This window comes from Chlorocebus sabaeus, chromosome 20 (genome assembly GCF_047675955.1).
Source record: "Chlorocebus sabaeus isolate Y175 chromosome 20, mChlSab1.0.hap1, whole genome shotgun sequence".
NCBI lineage: Eukaryota > Metazoa > Chordata > Mammalia > Primates > Cercopithecidae > Chlorocebus > Chlorocebus sabaeus.
The window spans coordinates 56662156-56678937 of record NC_132923.1 but is presented as its reverse complement, the minus strand read 5'-3'; positions in this window follow the sequence as shown (position 1 = coordinate 56678937).

The window sequence follows — 16782 nt, the reverse complement described above, 5'->3', positions numbered from 1 at the left end:
TTTTTTTTTTTGCGAGAAAACCATGCCATTCCTCTTGTTTCTAGTTACTGGTTCGGCAACAGTTGCTCTATGCTTACATAGCTGCATTTGATATTTAATTATTTTTCAAAAAGTGTAAATAATCTTTAACAAAAATGATATTCTTATCAAATTTCAACACTCTGATATTAAAGTGGTTTCTTTAAATATTCAACAAGTGCCTGATCCAAAATGCATTCAAATATGATAATATGATGATATTCATTTTAAAATAAATAAACATAGCTGCTCTCCTTGGAAGCAATTTTAGTATATCACTTGAAGAATGTTCCACTTAAAATTCAGTTTTACCAAGTTGGTTGATTTAATCTTGCTTTATATTCAGATAAACTAGCAGTTATTTACTGCCTGTGTACTAGCTCTTCCACAAGTAAATACAATTCACTTTTTTTTTCTTTTTTTTACTTTGCTTGCTTAGCCCATGGTTACAGAAAAGTCGGGGGAAAAAGGCACATCTAAAGATAATATGGATTGGATTAAATTTGTAAATAATTTGATAAAGTGATGAAAAAAGAGTCTACTGCAAAGGTGTTTGTTCTCTGCTCACAGGTGCTATACCCTGTACATGAAGTCTGATTCTGCTCATGCCACCTTCCTCCAGTGGAACAGGTGGCTGTTTTACTCACAAGGGTGCCATTAACTGCAGAATAAAGGCAACAAGAAAGGCAGTATTTTTTTACAGAAAGATACAGGGGGTACCAGGGCACACTCAATGATTTAGGTTAAAGTGGCAGAATAACTCAGTGATCCCAGGCAAAACTTTGGAGGAAATCCTCATTGTCATAGGGATTTCTTTCACTAGACCCTACAATCTGTATACGCAAAACTTACTGTGAAACCTGGAAAATAAATGAATATGTTTTCTGGATCATTTTCTAGAAATAGAGGAGAAAATATATTAGTCGTTTCTATTCCAAGGACTCAGTGTGAATGAAAGCAGGAGATGCAACTGAAGCACACAAGCCTCCTTCTCTCATTTTTAAATAGGTACCATACTGCTTTCTTTGCCTTCATCAAGTCCTCCTCCTGCTCCCTTTATGATAAATGCTACTAAAAGAAGTGAAAAAAGCAGGCTGACATTAATCTTGTTACTTCTGGTTTTGGGGAGGCAGAGACACAAGCAGAATAGATGATGTTATGAAAGGCCTCTGTCTGTTAAGCCAAACCAAGGCGACTTCTATCCTGGAAAGAAATTACAACCAGAATCTCGGCTTCTATAAAGAAGAATCCATGAGTCTAGAAGGCAAAATGATTTTCCCAATTCAGTGATGCATGAAGGTTGAGGGCTTATCAATATTCACATTAGACCTGACATCTGAATGACAATGTTGATTGACATGGCTATAGCATCCAGCAGCTGCAAAAGATAGATAGTGAACCCAAGATGGAAAAGTGGTTCTGAGTCTAGAATTTCTGTATAGACTCTAAAGTAGTGACTCTAAAGTAACAGAGTCTCTAAGTAGCCAGGCTACTAATAGCAATGCAGAGTGTATTGCAGGTAAGTTATTTTCCACCTTCTTGGTCAAATCAACCTTCACTTGTAGTTCAAAACACTTATTTAGATGCTGTAGTGAATGGAATAGTGCTTGCTAAAAATATATCTCCATTAGGAACCTCAGAATGTAACCATATTTGGAATTAGTAAAGATGAGGTTATACTGGATTAGGGACGTGAGCTAAATCCAATGATTGGTGTCATTACAGAAAGAGGAAAAGACATGCAGAGATATGTGTAAGGAAGAAGGCCCGATGGAGATAGAGGCAGATATTGGAGTGATGCAGCTACAAGCCAAGAAATGTCAAGGATTGCTGGGAGGCAATAAAAACTCGGAAGAGGCAATCCCTAGATTGTTCAGAGGTAGCCTGGCTCTGTCTGCACCTTGATTATGGACTTCTGGCTTTCTGAGGTGAGATCATTAATTCCTAATTTTTTAAGTCACCTGGTTTATGGCAATGTGCTGCAGTGGTCCTAGGAAACAAATGTGGATATCACGTCCTGTTTTTAGAAAAGTCTTCTCTCACCATGCTCTGCACTTCATCTCAGTACTCCATCTGGCCGAGAAGTTTCTTCCATGTTATCTCATGTTCTTTTCCCTATTACATCTTAATTCAATTCTCAATTTATTTGCCTTTCTTTCTATAAAAGAGTAAGATATTTGAGAACAAGGATCTTGTCTTATTTATCCTTCTATCCTCAGAAATTAGATTGGAGACAGAAAGTCTAAATAAGTAAATGTACTTACAGAATGAATGGATGACTTTTTATTATAATTGAATCATTTACCATTATTTTGAGTGCTTTCTGCATATATTCACTGAGATTTGCATTATCTGATTTAATTAATAATAAATATCATAATCTTCTGTTTATACCCACAGTAATTTATTGAGCTATGTGCTGAGAATACTATAATCTAAACAGACATGACCCCTGCCTTCAAAATATGCAATCTAGTAGGATGAATTAAAAAAAAAAAAAAGAAAAGACATCCCTTAGAATTCGGATTAGGTCAGATGAATTCCAAAATGTTTGCCTTCAACCACTTGGATATAATGTCTTTCCCCAAGAGAAAGAGGGTGATTGTTTCTATGTAATTTTTATTTGTGTTTGGAAAGAGAGTGCCAGTATTGACTGGTGTGTACTAATAGTGGTTTTTATGAATTTCAAGTCTACTAAAGCTTACCCACATATGGTGGCCCTCAAATTATGGCAAGCATGATAATCATAGTGATTCTTTACCTGTATCCCAAAAAGGTCTGAATTGAAATCCAAAGATGTATCTTTTAACAGCCTTCCCTGGTGATTTTAATTTCACCTATGCCTTTGAGAAACACTGCTTCTGGAATTCTATGAAACACTCATAGAGAAACATATGTTGTTTGTTCCAACTTATGTATCTTTGTTCATACCATGACCACACTGTGAAATGTGTTACCAATTTTTCCTCTACCAATGCTGAAAAAAGTTTTTCAAATCCATGTTTAATTCTCACAAACTTTCTTAACCACTTAATATCACACTAATTATTTCTATCATTGCATAGCACTTATGATGCAATTGCTACTTTATTATATTTAACTATTTTTGCCTGTATTCAAATTATCAAGTACCTGTGATATACATGGTTGACATGAAATACTTTATTTTAAATAAATGTGTATTTAATATGAGAGGGATATAAGTAAGTTTAGCAAGCTAATGTATTTATAATTATCTAGGAATATATTCTTTTGTATCTACTCAGAGATACTGGTTTACAGAAATTTTTAACAAAAATATAGAAATTTTAAAGCACTGTAATATAATTATATTGTGCCTGTTTCAAAAATTTTCTTGGAAAATTTAATATTTATACATAATATCATTTGGACTGAGGAAGCTATTAAGCCCAAGTAGCACAACTGCATGTGCTGAAAGTGGTTTCAACTGCACATATATAACCAAAAACCACAGTAACAGAAGGTTTCATTAGTATCATATTGATATTATAGGTTAGAAAAGAGTGCTTAAAAAAGCCTTAGTGAGACTGATCTCTTCATAAACAGTCTGCAATGCAAGCTACTTTTACATGAATTACTAATGAAATGAAATGCATTGCACACTGCACTCAGACTGAGTTCACAAATGTGGAGTTCACTGGCATAATAAGTGGCAGGACATGGCAAAAGCTTTTCTAATTCTAAAATTTATTCAATTCTGTATATATCTACCCTTTCATCAGTTAGTTCTCCTGAACCTTGATTTTAAATATTGATTTCGCTTTTGCACTTTTAAATACAAGTAATGATCTCCTTTTATTTTTCACTCACAGCTGCAAAATCCCACTTAGATTAATCTAGTGATTTATTGAACATGAGCACATTGATCTTCTTTTACCCTTCTCTTCTTGGTTTTGTATAGGTACTCCTGGACCCAACATCAGCAGTAGTATCTAATATTTAAAACTCTTTAGAGACTAAGCCTCCCTGGTTGAAAATAAATTGCTGTTCATTTTGGTCAAGCTCAATTGGTTTTCTAGAACAAGGCTAAGTTTCATGGTGATGTCATGCCACTCAGTTCCTGGTGGAAAAAATTGATCGATTGATCTTTCTCAGAATGTCAGAGGAGCAATGCACAGAACACAAGACATGAGCCATGGTGGGATTCCTGGGGTGGTGTCTTTGTGATGAGATTTAAAAACCTAGGCAAGAAGGAAAACATGACTGTTGTGATGATAAATGTCTCGGTAGGGTGGCTTCTTCAATTGCAGGAGGTCATGTCACATAAACACTCTAAATAGCATGTATCGGGTAAACTAATTACTGCCAGGTTACTTACAGAAAATTCTGAAGACAGATTTCTTCAAATAGCATATCATCTTTCTTGAATACAGACTATACCTAGATTTTCAGGAGCATTTATCCAACTATAAAATTTCTTGCACATTGCCCTTTTTTAAGCATGTGCTAATGAGAATATCTTAAAATATGTAAAATGGTTCACAACCAACAAACATCTTACTCAGATAATGCTGACTGTTAAAATTTGTAGATGCAGACCTTGGAACAAGAGAAAAAAAGCATTTGGATTTTTTTCTTCTCATAAGAAAAGCATGGATATCAGTACTAGACTCTCAAGTGGGTCTTATATTTCACTCTTTCATTATTGATTTATTCAACACCTATCAAGTGATAAGCATGTACCAGAGCCCGGGGCCACATGGTGAATATAATATTATTTCCCGCCTCAGAGAATTAATGATATACTAAGGTTGATTGAATACAGTTTGATGAGTGCTATAGGTTGCTGTGGAGCACATATCAAGAAAGTTCAGGTATTACCTACTACCAAGTATAAACCTGTTTAAGGGACACCTCACAAAGGCTAGGAGTAGGGGGTAGGGCCAGAGGAGACTTTATTTGAGAAAAGAAAATGGCTGCTTCAAACTCATCACTCAATTTCCTATGAATTCCTCTACCTTCTCTGAACTAATTAACCTCAAATTAGGTCTCTTATAATTCTTCTAAGAATCTCATTTCAGTTTGATGTTAACAGAATATTTTCCTTAATGTTTCTTTTTAAAACAAAAAAAAAATTTACTTTTTTTGTTGAAATGTACATGGTTTAAACAGATTATAGAACACTTTTAAAAGACAGTTACTCTTCAAATATCTAACCCTTACTTCTCACAAGATATTAAGGTAGTACTATGAAGAGAAACACACAAAGACATATCCATGTATACACATATACACAAACACACATGGTATATTCTCTCTCTCTCTCTCTCTCCCTCTCTCTCTCTCTCTATACACACACACATATATGGCACCATAAAGGTAATATTATGATAAATATGTATATTATATGCCAGATACATAGATAGATAGATAGATAGATAGATAGATAGATAGATAGATGGATGGATGAAGAGAGAGACAGATCGGTTAGAAATCTAGATCTTTTCAAGAGCTTAGGTAGAAATTATGTTCACTTAATATGAGAAAGAATGGAGAGGCTAGATGGAATGAACAAAATGCTAGGAAGACAATTTTAATGAAATGCTAGGAAGATAATTTTAAAATATCTATAGTAGTTATATGATGTATAGATTTATTCTATGCAATTAAATACCAAGAGGCAAAGCCAGAACAGAAACCCAGGTTGTCTGCCTGCTAGTCCATTTTTGCATTCAAAATATTTTGGGTTGTCATAGACCAAAAAATTAAAAATATCTAGTTCTGCATAGTTTTCCAAGCTCTACAGTTTCCCAGTTCTGCACAGTATGTTTTACTGTTTGAGTATAGACTAGATCCCCTGGTGATAAGTGGAATAAATGTAAAATTATGATTATACAGATGCCAAGTGTCTATATTCTTTATGCTCAAACAGCAGAAGCAGCAGTTGAGAACGAAGTTGTGTATGGACTCTGATATCCAGATACCCACCTCCATGCAGAGCAGCGATAATAACATTGCACTCCTTTCTTCCTTTGTTCTCTGCAAGGGAAACAGGTGTATTCGCTGACCAGAGCATTGCCATTGCTATCTTAGTGGTAATGGAAACTTCCTTGTGAGATCTTGCTAGACTTGGAAGCTTCTTTTTATTATTCCTAAATAGAAATATGCAGAGAACACAGTGGCACTTTGGATAATTTTTTTCTTATATTTCCCTAGGATTAGATTGTCCTAGGAACATATTTCAATTGAATTTTGAATGACAGAAGTTGTTTGAAGTTATAATTTGGCAACTAGCAATTGCCATTTGTCACAATAATCGATCAATTAATCTATCATTCAAACAAGTGGAATGCTATTCTCAGTCCTACACTATCTACCCAGGAAAGTACACAGAGCGGTAGCAGGAAAATTAACTCATATATTTCCTCATTCTCTGTTAAGTTCAAACTGGATTTCTATGACAGTTGTAGACATTTTTGGAAGCTATAAAGCTGCTTGAAAACAAAAGGATTTATGCTCCATGAAGGTAATATTTTTATAAATACTTAGATGATATTCATGCTTTTAGTCATTCAACTAAAATATATTAAACCATCCTTTTAAGAGCTTGGAACATGGGTGCTATTATAAGATATTGGCCCTCTTTTCCATAGAGTCACTCTCTAATATGAGAACAAATAACTTCAGTATGTATATTTTGAAGAGATAAAATGTATTATTATAATTGTTACTGTACAGGAAGCATGCAGTTCTCTAGGAATATGTAAAAGAGGCATTTTACTCAGAATGAGAGAGAAGATATTACCAGGTAATATTTCTCAAATGTGGCAATTGAATTAAATCCTCAAAATATTTCAAAGAAAAGTGCAATGAAATCTTGAAAGAGGTGTGGGAAAAGGGAAAGTGGATGGAGTTTTCATCTCTCAGACCTTAACTGGAAGCATCTCTGACTGAGGAAATATTATTGTCCTCCACTCTTCTGTAAGATCTGTTTATAAGTGTATTTCCCCATCATAGATGGTAAGTTCCTTGAATGCCAACTGTTCATTCATGTATGCAGATTTGCATTAATTTCCTAGGGCTGCTGTAACAAAGTACTACACACTGGGGTGGCTTAAACAATGATGATTTATTATATCACAGCCTAGAAAAGTCAAAAAAATTAAGAAAAAGTTAGATATGTCCTGAACACATAAAAGATAGGAAGATGCTAGTGTATTTTATTATTTAGTACGGTAAAATATACACACATCTGTTATACAAAGTTAAAATGTATTAAAATTTGAGGACATAAACATTTGAAGACCATACACGGTGCCATACACAGTGGGCAGAAATGTAAGCAAACAGAAAGCTCCTACTGTGCTACTATGATAATGTAGTGGCCACCTTCTCTTGCTATCGTAGTAAGATCAAGTGGTGCCAGGTTCTGATTTAAAGGGCCTTTTGCTAATCACCTCCATATGAGTAGTTTGTCTCTTCAGCAAGTTGTATATTACAGTAAAAAGTGGTCTCTCACGTGGTTCTTGTATATTTTGCCTAGTTCTTGCATATTTTTCATTGCATTTAGTGCAATACTATAAACTTTGAATAACACCAGGGGAACCATATGAAGCGCCACTAGTGATGCTGGAAGTACTCCCAAGAAGCAGGGAAAAGGCATGACATTACAAGAAAACATTGAATTGCTTGATATGTACAGTAGATTGAGGAACGCACCTGTGGTTGCCTGTCATTTCAAGATAAATGAATCCATCATAAGAACCATTGTAAAAAAAAAAGAACACACACACACACACACATACACACTTAGAAGAGTCATAATGCCTAATATATAGTGTACATCCAATCAATGTGAGCTTGCCAAAAAAAAAAAAAAAAAAAAAAAAATGCAATGATAGGGCAAACCAAGAACTGTTGTCTAATGATTTGGAATGTTCTTCCATGAGTTGCAGAAAACGAACAAGAAGAAAAAGTGCTTTTCCCTCTAGGAGGAGGTCATTCAGCCTGATTGTAATGTTTCCCTAAATTGTTAGAGAAATTGTGGGGTGCTTAAAGTTGGGCTTCCCAAATAATTTCTCCAGAGAGCTGGCACTCAAGCTCAGATTGCATACACCAGCCTGTTTTACCACCCCATACCCTATAACAAGTGAGAGTAGCAGGCATGAGATCTCTCTCCTGAAGAACCCCATACATCCAACTGTACTCTCATCATTGTAATCCTCTTCAAGGGAAGATAAGAGAACAGGAGAGAAAATATGCCTCATCTTTCTAATCCTCTCCCTGAAAAAAATTTCAATAATGCCCATTTTATGCCTGCCTTAGTTTACTAGGGTGGCTGTAACAAAGTACCACAAACTGAATGGCTTAAACAGCAGAAACTTACTGTCTCGCAAATCTGGAAGCTAGAAATCTGAGATGAAGGTGTTGGCAGGGCCAAGCTTCCTTTGGAGATGCTAGGAAAAGATCTGTTCCAGATCTCTCTCCCAGCTTCTGGAAATTTCTTGGCTTGTGGCAGCATACCTCTAAATTTAACATGGCATTTTCCCTGTGCGCAGGTCTATCTCTCTGTCCAAAATTTTTATTTATATAATGATATTAGTCATGTTATATTAGGACCACCTTAATGGCTTTATCTTAACTCGATCACCTGCAAAGACCCTATTTCCAAAGGAAGTCACACTCACAGGTATGGGGATTAGAACTTCAGCATCTTTTGTGGGGACATAATCTAACAAGTAACAGTGCCTATAATGGATGATCTAGTGTGTGTTTTTTTTTCCCCCCCTCTGCCACCATTAAACAAGTATTCATCATGGAATATAACCAGGTTAAGAAGAAAAATAGGTATTGAGTCTTGGCTAGTCTATTCCAAATTATTTTCAATTCTGACATGGAAGAAGGAATGAAGGAAGGATATAAACACAGAAATAATGGAACCAAGACCACTTTTTTTTCAGTATTTGACTCCCTTCTGTTACAGATGAAGGTGCTCTTTTATGCTTTCAGGAGCATAAATGTCGTTGTTAGTTTCTATAAATACTTACATATGAAAAATATATTCAGTCACTCTAAGTGCTAGAAGTACAAACATGGGTAAGACACAAAACACCTGCTCTTGAGGTACTCTTACTCTGGCAAGAGAAATCATTATAAGATAAATAACTTATAATCATTATAAGATAAATAAATAATATCGTTATAAGATAAATTACTTATAATTCCAGTAAGATTAGTTGCTTACTGGAATTATGAACAGTATTATTGGAGTACAGAGGAGTAAAATAGTAAACCTATCTAGAATAATAAGAAAAATAATTATGAGCACATGAATATCACTCAGTAAATTTTGGGATAGATAAAACTAATCTTTGAGCATAGCCCTGAAAGATAAGTAAAATTGTATGTGATGCAAAACTGGATAAGGATGATTGTGCAGTTGAAGAACATTAACTATATTAGAAGTTGTGATTGTTGTATTATTTTATAATATTTAAAACATAGTATAATATGTCATATAATTTGAAATGTTAAAAAACACATATATACAAAATACACAAAGTTCATGACTGCCCACTTCGAGTCCTGTTCCCAAGAGAAATTTACTTGTTAATATAATCATCACTACTCATAATGTAACTGATGGTTATAATCTTTAAATGTGCTTTTTGATTTATAAACATTAGATATTTTCTCTTATCTTTTGATCATACTAAATGAAGACTTAATTCATTTGCCTGACTCCACATCCCCTATTCCCAAAATAGAAATATCATTCTATTGCAAGCTTTACTTATTTTAATTGGCTCACAAACCATAGAGAAATTTTCATAGCTTCTCACTTTTGAATGATGTTATTAGTACTCCACACTTCATTTCTCCTCCCTATTTATATCTCATAATTTCTGATAGTTTTATTTTTACTTGCATATTTTCAAGAATGGGAATATTTATATTAACTTTTATAAGGACAATCATACTTTCAGTGCTTTGTCTTATAGGTTGATTCCAAATGCTAAAAAATGCGTCAATATCATTTACATTATTACAACTATGTAATTGTGATTCACTGCAGGGGTAAGTATTTTGATATGAATATACCAAGCTCTCTAAATTTCTAATGCCTTAATCCCTGTGCTACTCAAATGGGAACGTTCAAATGGATTCTCTACACTTCACTAATTGCTCGAAACCATGCCAATTTAATTCGCTTCATATTTGGATCATGCTTTTCTTGCACTCTTTTTAACTTGTTTTAATTTTTAAATAATTTCAGACTGAGAAATGTTGAAAAACCAATACTGAGAGCTCACATGTATTGTTCATTTAGCTCTCCTAATGTTAACAATTTACATAATCACAATGCAAATTAACATTGTCACAATACTATTCACTGAATTATAGACCTTATTTGAATTTCACCAGCTTTCCCCTGAATGTTCTTCTTCTTTCCTGGGTTCTAAACTAGGACCCCACATTTCATTTATTTGTCATGCACATCTCCTCTCAGGCAGCTCCTTAGTATTTCTTTGTCTTCCATGACTTCAAAACTTTTGAAGAGTACTGATCAGAATATCTAACAATTTGAGTGCCTGGTGTTTTCTTGCAAGTAGGTTGTGGTTATGCATTCTTAACTAGAATAACACAGAACTCACGTGTGTCCTCACTGACTCTCACTCAGGGGTATGTAAGGTCAATGTGCTTTTATTTCAGTGATTTTAACCTTAATCACTTGTTTAAGGTGGTATTTGATAAGTTTCAGCACTGTAGAATTACTGTTTTTTCTTTGTAATTGGTAAATATTTTGTAGGAAATCCTTTAAGGCTATGCAAATATTTAACATCTTCTTTAATTGTTAACCATCGATTATGGCATACATCAGTGAATCTTGCTGTAATAGTTAATAATACGGTGTTTGCCCAATGGTAGTTTCATTGTTGTCTCATTCCTTCTACATTTCTTTATTGAAATTGTCTGTATGAGGAAGCTGTCTCTTTCCCCCCCTACTTAATTATATATTATCTATTTTTTGTATTAGTATGGACCCAAGAATGCTTATTTTATTCTACAACTTATCATGTAATGCTATCATTACTTAATTGGTTGCTCAAGTTTTTCCATCTTTGCCCATTACTATCTGTTTTTCAGTGAGATTTATGTCTTGTTTACTTGACTTCGTTTAAGCACTTTATATTTTGCCTAAGATGATGTTCCAGGTACATCTTATATTTCCCCTACCCTATAACTGGGATCGTTTTTCTTTACAAGGAACTAAGATTCACTTTATTAGAGGATGACATCTAGTAACCAAGATTTGAGCAGTAGGTGCTCATTGCTGCTAGGCCATCATGTCTCCAGGCCTCCCAGCATCTCCAGAGAGTAGCAAATGCATGTATTTATACTAACAAGTTAGGCACATGCATGTATATTTATTTTTCTCATCTATCTATCTATCTATCTATCTATCTATCTATCATCTACCTACCTATGTATCATCTTCAAAAACCATACACTAATACCAATATATACAATTTCAATCAATTTGGTTCATTCTAGGAGTCATCTTTTGCTTATTTGCAACAAATTCCTCTGCAAAAATCAGCCTGTCATTATCTATATTTAATTATTTGTTCAGTCCCAGTATACAAATAATTTATGTGCAACATTGCTAACATGTGTCCCAATAAGAAATAGACTTATTAACCAGAAGACAGTGTTTGCCTTTTAGCCTTATAGTAGCTGCTACTACAGGTGATCCATCAATTTTTTTTTTTTTTTTTTTGTCTTTTAGCCTGATAGTAGCAGCTACTATAGGTAACCTGTCAAAATGCTGTTTTCCAAAGCTGCTTCGGTTGTAACTTTTATTCCCTATTCCCTTGAGTGTGGTTATAGATTTTTGTTTTGTTTTCTCTGTAATATAGTTAGATATAGTTAAGCTTATTTGTTACCATTTATCTTCTACTTTGGTTTTCCCCACATTCTGGTGGATTTTATTTATCTACTTATTGTGGTATGAGAACCATTACAATTGTTCTAAAAGTCAAAACTATACAAAAAGGCACACTTCAAAAGACATATCCTTCCTTGCTCCTATAATCAGTTCTAATTGCTGCTTGTCTGAGTCTATTCCAGCTGCTCAAACAAAATCCCTTAGACTAGTTAAATTATAAACAACAGAAATTTATTTCTGACAGTCCTGGAGTCTGTGAAGTCCAAGTTTAAATCACCAGCAGATTCAATGTCTGGTAAGAGTTTGTTCTTTTCTTCAAAGATAGTGGCTTGTGGATGCATCTTCCTATGGCAGGAGGGGTGAATAATCTTCCCCAGGCCTCTTTTATAAGGAATCTAATTCCATTCATGAGGGCAGAGCTATCATGACCTAATCACATCGCAAAGACCCCACCTTTTAATATTATCACAATCGGGATTAAGTTTCAGCATATGAATTTGGTGGCGGGGGACAGGGCACAAACATTCACACTGTAGCGTTCTGCCCCAACCCACCAACATTCATGTCCTTCTCAAATGAAAAATACATCCATTCCGTCCCATTAGCCTCAAAACTTTTGACTCATTTCAGCATCAACTCAGAAGTCTCAAGTCCAGAGTCTTATCTAAATATCATCTAAATCAGACAAGGATGAGATTCAAGGTGTGATTCATCCTAGGACACATTGTTCCCCAACTGCGAATCTGTAAATCAGACAAGATATGTGCTCTCAAAATACAGTGAATGGTGGAACAGGCATAGGATGAATATGGTCATTCCGAAAGTGAGAAATCATAAGGAAAAAAGGGCTAACTCGTCCCAGGTAAGTAAAAAACACTATAGGGCAAACAATATTAAATCTCAAAGCTGGAGAATCATCTCCTCTGAGCCCATGTTCTATCTTTCAGACACAAGTGGATCAGGGTTGGGCCCTGTATCTATGCAGCCCGGCCCCTATAACTTTTCTGGGTATGGCCCAAGCTGCAGTTACAGTATTTTTCCTTCAAATACCCTATTTCATCACACATAAACTCCTCCTTCCACAAAACACTAGGACACAAACACAATTCAGCCACATTATTTGTCACTTTATAACAAGGGTTGGAGTTACATGCCTGTTGCTCTCCGAGGCTTGAGTTACACATCAGTGGTTCTACCAGTCTTGGGTTGTGGGGTAGACCCCATCCCCATGGCTCTGTTAGACATTGTCCTAGGAGGAGCTCTCTGCAATGACCCTGCCCCTGTAGTAGTTCTCTGTCTACTCTCTGAAGCTCCCCGGGGCATCCTTTGAAATCTAGATGACAGTACCATGCCCCAACAGTTCACACATCTTGTGCACACATGAAGATGGTACTATTCAGATACAATTGTGGTTTACCATCTGATGTTTTCAGAGGGGCTGCCTGAGTAGAACCTGGAATACTTAAGCCACAGTTGAGGCAGCCAAGAACAGCTGCACTGGAATAGAGGAAGCAGAGACTTGAAATACTTCTGTCTCCAAAACCCTGGCATTCTGGGTCTCTGATAGACAGGGCAGCCCTGGTGATCTCTGAAGTGTTTTCAGATCATTCTTTTATTATCTCCATGCTTACTTGGCACGTGGCTTCCTTTCATCCGTACTAATCTCCTTATCAAAAGTTTACTTGGCCACACTCTTGGTGTCCTCTCCCGAACAGGTTTTCTCATTTTTAACAAGCTCAGAGTTTTCCAAAGCTTTAAGTTCTGCTTCCCTTGTAACTATAAATTCCATCTTTAATTAGTTTCTCTCACATTTTACTCTAAGCAGTCAAAACAGGACATGTTATATCCTCAACACCTTGCTTAGGTTTTTTTTTTTCCTTCAAGTATTCTATTTCATCACTCATAAACTCCTCCTTCCACAAAGCGCTAGGACATAAACACAATTCAGCCAAGTTCTTTGTTACTTTATAACAAGGGTTGGTTTTCTTCCAGTTTCCAAAAACATGTTCCTTATTTCTATCCTGACCTCATCAGAATTGCCTTTACCATCTTTATTTCAACCAACATTCTGTTCATGACCATGTAGATAATCTCTAAGAGGGCTGAGGTTTTCTCTACAGCTCTCTTTCTAGCCTTCCCTAGAATTTCCCTTTATGATCCATTCATGGTAATATACACTTTTTCTAACACCCCTCAAACTATTTCAGCCTCTGCTCATTACCCAATTTAAAGGTGTTTCTACACTTTTAGGTGTCTGTTACAGTGGTGCTCCACTTCTCAATAGCAGTTTCTGTCTTAGTTCATTTGGGTGCTATAACAAAAATACCATAGACTGGGTAATTTCTAAACAATAGAAATTTGTTGCTCACAGTTCTGATGGCTGGGAAGTTCAAGATCAAGGTGACAGCAAACCTCTCCTTTCTACTCCTTTTTCATCCAGCCTTTGTCAGTAATTAATTTCTCCAGTTTCTAGCTGACTCTTCCTGTACTTCTATTGCACAAGGGAGCAGGGATATGTATATTTCTTGTGTTCTCTTCTTTCTTATAATAATACTAGCATACTATTGATTTTGTTTTGTTTTGCTTTTTCATTTAATGCCTGAATTCCCAGCAGCAGTGATATTGCCCACAAGGGGGCAAAAATTGGTTCTTGGAAGATAAAAAATCTTTTAAAAAATCTTACTCTTTGTATATACACACAGTATGTAAACAATAGACAGCATATCTAGGACAATAACATTTAATAAATGGACAATTAGGAAAAATATCTAAAAAGGATTTTCAGGGTATAATAATGAAAAAGTTAAAAACCTCTAATTTAACTTACATTCTGCATATCTAACAAATCAGTAACAGATATTTTCTCATTTTTAACAGTAGTATAGTACTCCTATTTTGGATGCATCAAAACTTATCAGCCACTTACAAATATATGGACATTTAGGCTGCTTGCAGTATTTTTCAATTGAAATAGTGTTGCAATAAATAACCTGTGCATACATAACTTTGTATTATTGCATGATTCTCCTAAAAGCAAATATTTAGAAATGAGATTGCTGGGTCAAAAGGTAAGTGCAAATGTAGTTATGTAAAGTACTGCTAATGTTTCCTAATATTTACACCAGTTTGTATTCCCATCAGCAATGTGTGAGGACTAGTTCCCCACAGCATCCCCAATACAAGGTCTTATTCCACTTTGGGAATTTTACCAGTGTAATTGGAAAAAAAAAGTGGTATCTCAGTATTGCTTTAATTTGTTTTTCTCTAATTATAAGTAGGTTTGAAAACTTTTTCATGTTTGAGGTGCATTTTAATGTTTTTCATGTTTGTGTGTGTCTTTTTTTAATTTTTCTATTGGGTGTTTGTATTTTTGTCATTTAATTTAAAAAAATTCTTTATATATGAGATCTTTGTATCTGCACTATATCTTGCAAATAGTTTCTCCCAATTTTTCAACTTTTTTAATGGAGATTTCACAACTATTTGGTTTTTGGTAGTCAACTGTATCCATCTTTCATGTATGGCATCTATGTTGTTTCTCTTTTTCCTTTGTATTTTCAGTTATTTTTAGAAAGTCATTCCCTACTTCAGGGTTGAAGGGGAATCCATGCATGTTTTCTTCCAGTACTTATATGGTTGCACTTTAAAAAAATCCACTTGCAGTTTATTTTGTGTATGGCAGGGGAAATAAGTCTAATTTTATCTTTTCAAAACAAATATTCAGTTGTCCTAGTATCATTTATTAAAAAATCCATCTTTACCTCAGAGATTGGGGATACCACTTTTGTCACATATTAAATTTTTTAATGTTTTGAGATCTATTTTTGGACTTTCTATTTCATTTAAATAATCTATTTGTGTCTTCATGCCCTGTAGCACACCTTTAATTATAGGGGTATGTTTTAATATGTGATAGAGTTATTGTCCTTTTATAGCTTTTATTTGTCAGTGTTTACTAAGGTATTCTAATATGCTTGACTTTCCATATGTACTTTTGTATCAAATTCTTTAACTTCATAAAATATTAGATGATAATTTTTGTGATCACTGATAATTTAGTGAAAGCTGGTATCTTTTTAATGTTAGGTCATCCTCTTCAAAAATAAAGGATATATTTTCATCAAGTCTAGTATTTTTTTAGTTTCAAGAGTGTTTATTTAAAATTTTTTGAATAGATATTTTGATTTGATGTTAAATTTATTATTAATATTTAATCTTTTGCTATTTGTAAATGAAGTTTCTGCTAGTATACTGTCACCTAGCTGCTTATTGTTTCTGTATGTGAAGGTTATTGATTTTTCTATGTTAATTTTATGCTCATTACTTTTCTAATGTCATTTATTGTTCTAGTTAATTTTATTATTGCTTATCTGTACTTTCAGATATACTATCATATATACAAACAGATAGTATATCTTACCCATTGTTACTCTGATAATTGATTTATTTAATCGCTTTGATTAATACTTCTAGTATAGAGTTGAAAACTAAAGTGCTATTTGTTGTCATATTTAGTGGTTCTCAGGTTAACTTTTGCGTGTCTGATATCAGGATCACAATTTCTTTTCTCTTTCTATTTGCATTTTCCCGGCACATTTTTTCCCCACACCTTTCTGACTTACTTTGTTTTAGGTGTATTTTTTTATGTACAGCATATTACTGAGTCTTCTTTTGTGGGCCTAAATGGAAATCATTTTTTCTTAACTAGGTAAGCTAAGCTCATTTATTTTTATTCATGTGACAGATATATTTAATACCAAATCTTATATACCATATAATTATCTTGTTATATCGTGTGTGTGTGTGTGTGTGTGTGTGTGTGTGTGTGTGTGTGTTTGAGACAGAATTTCGCT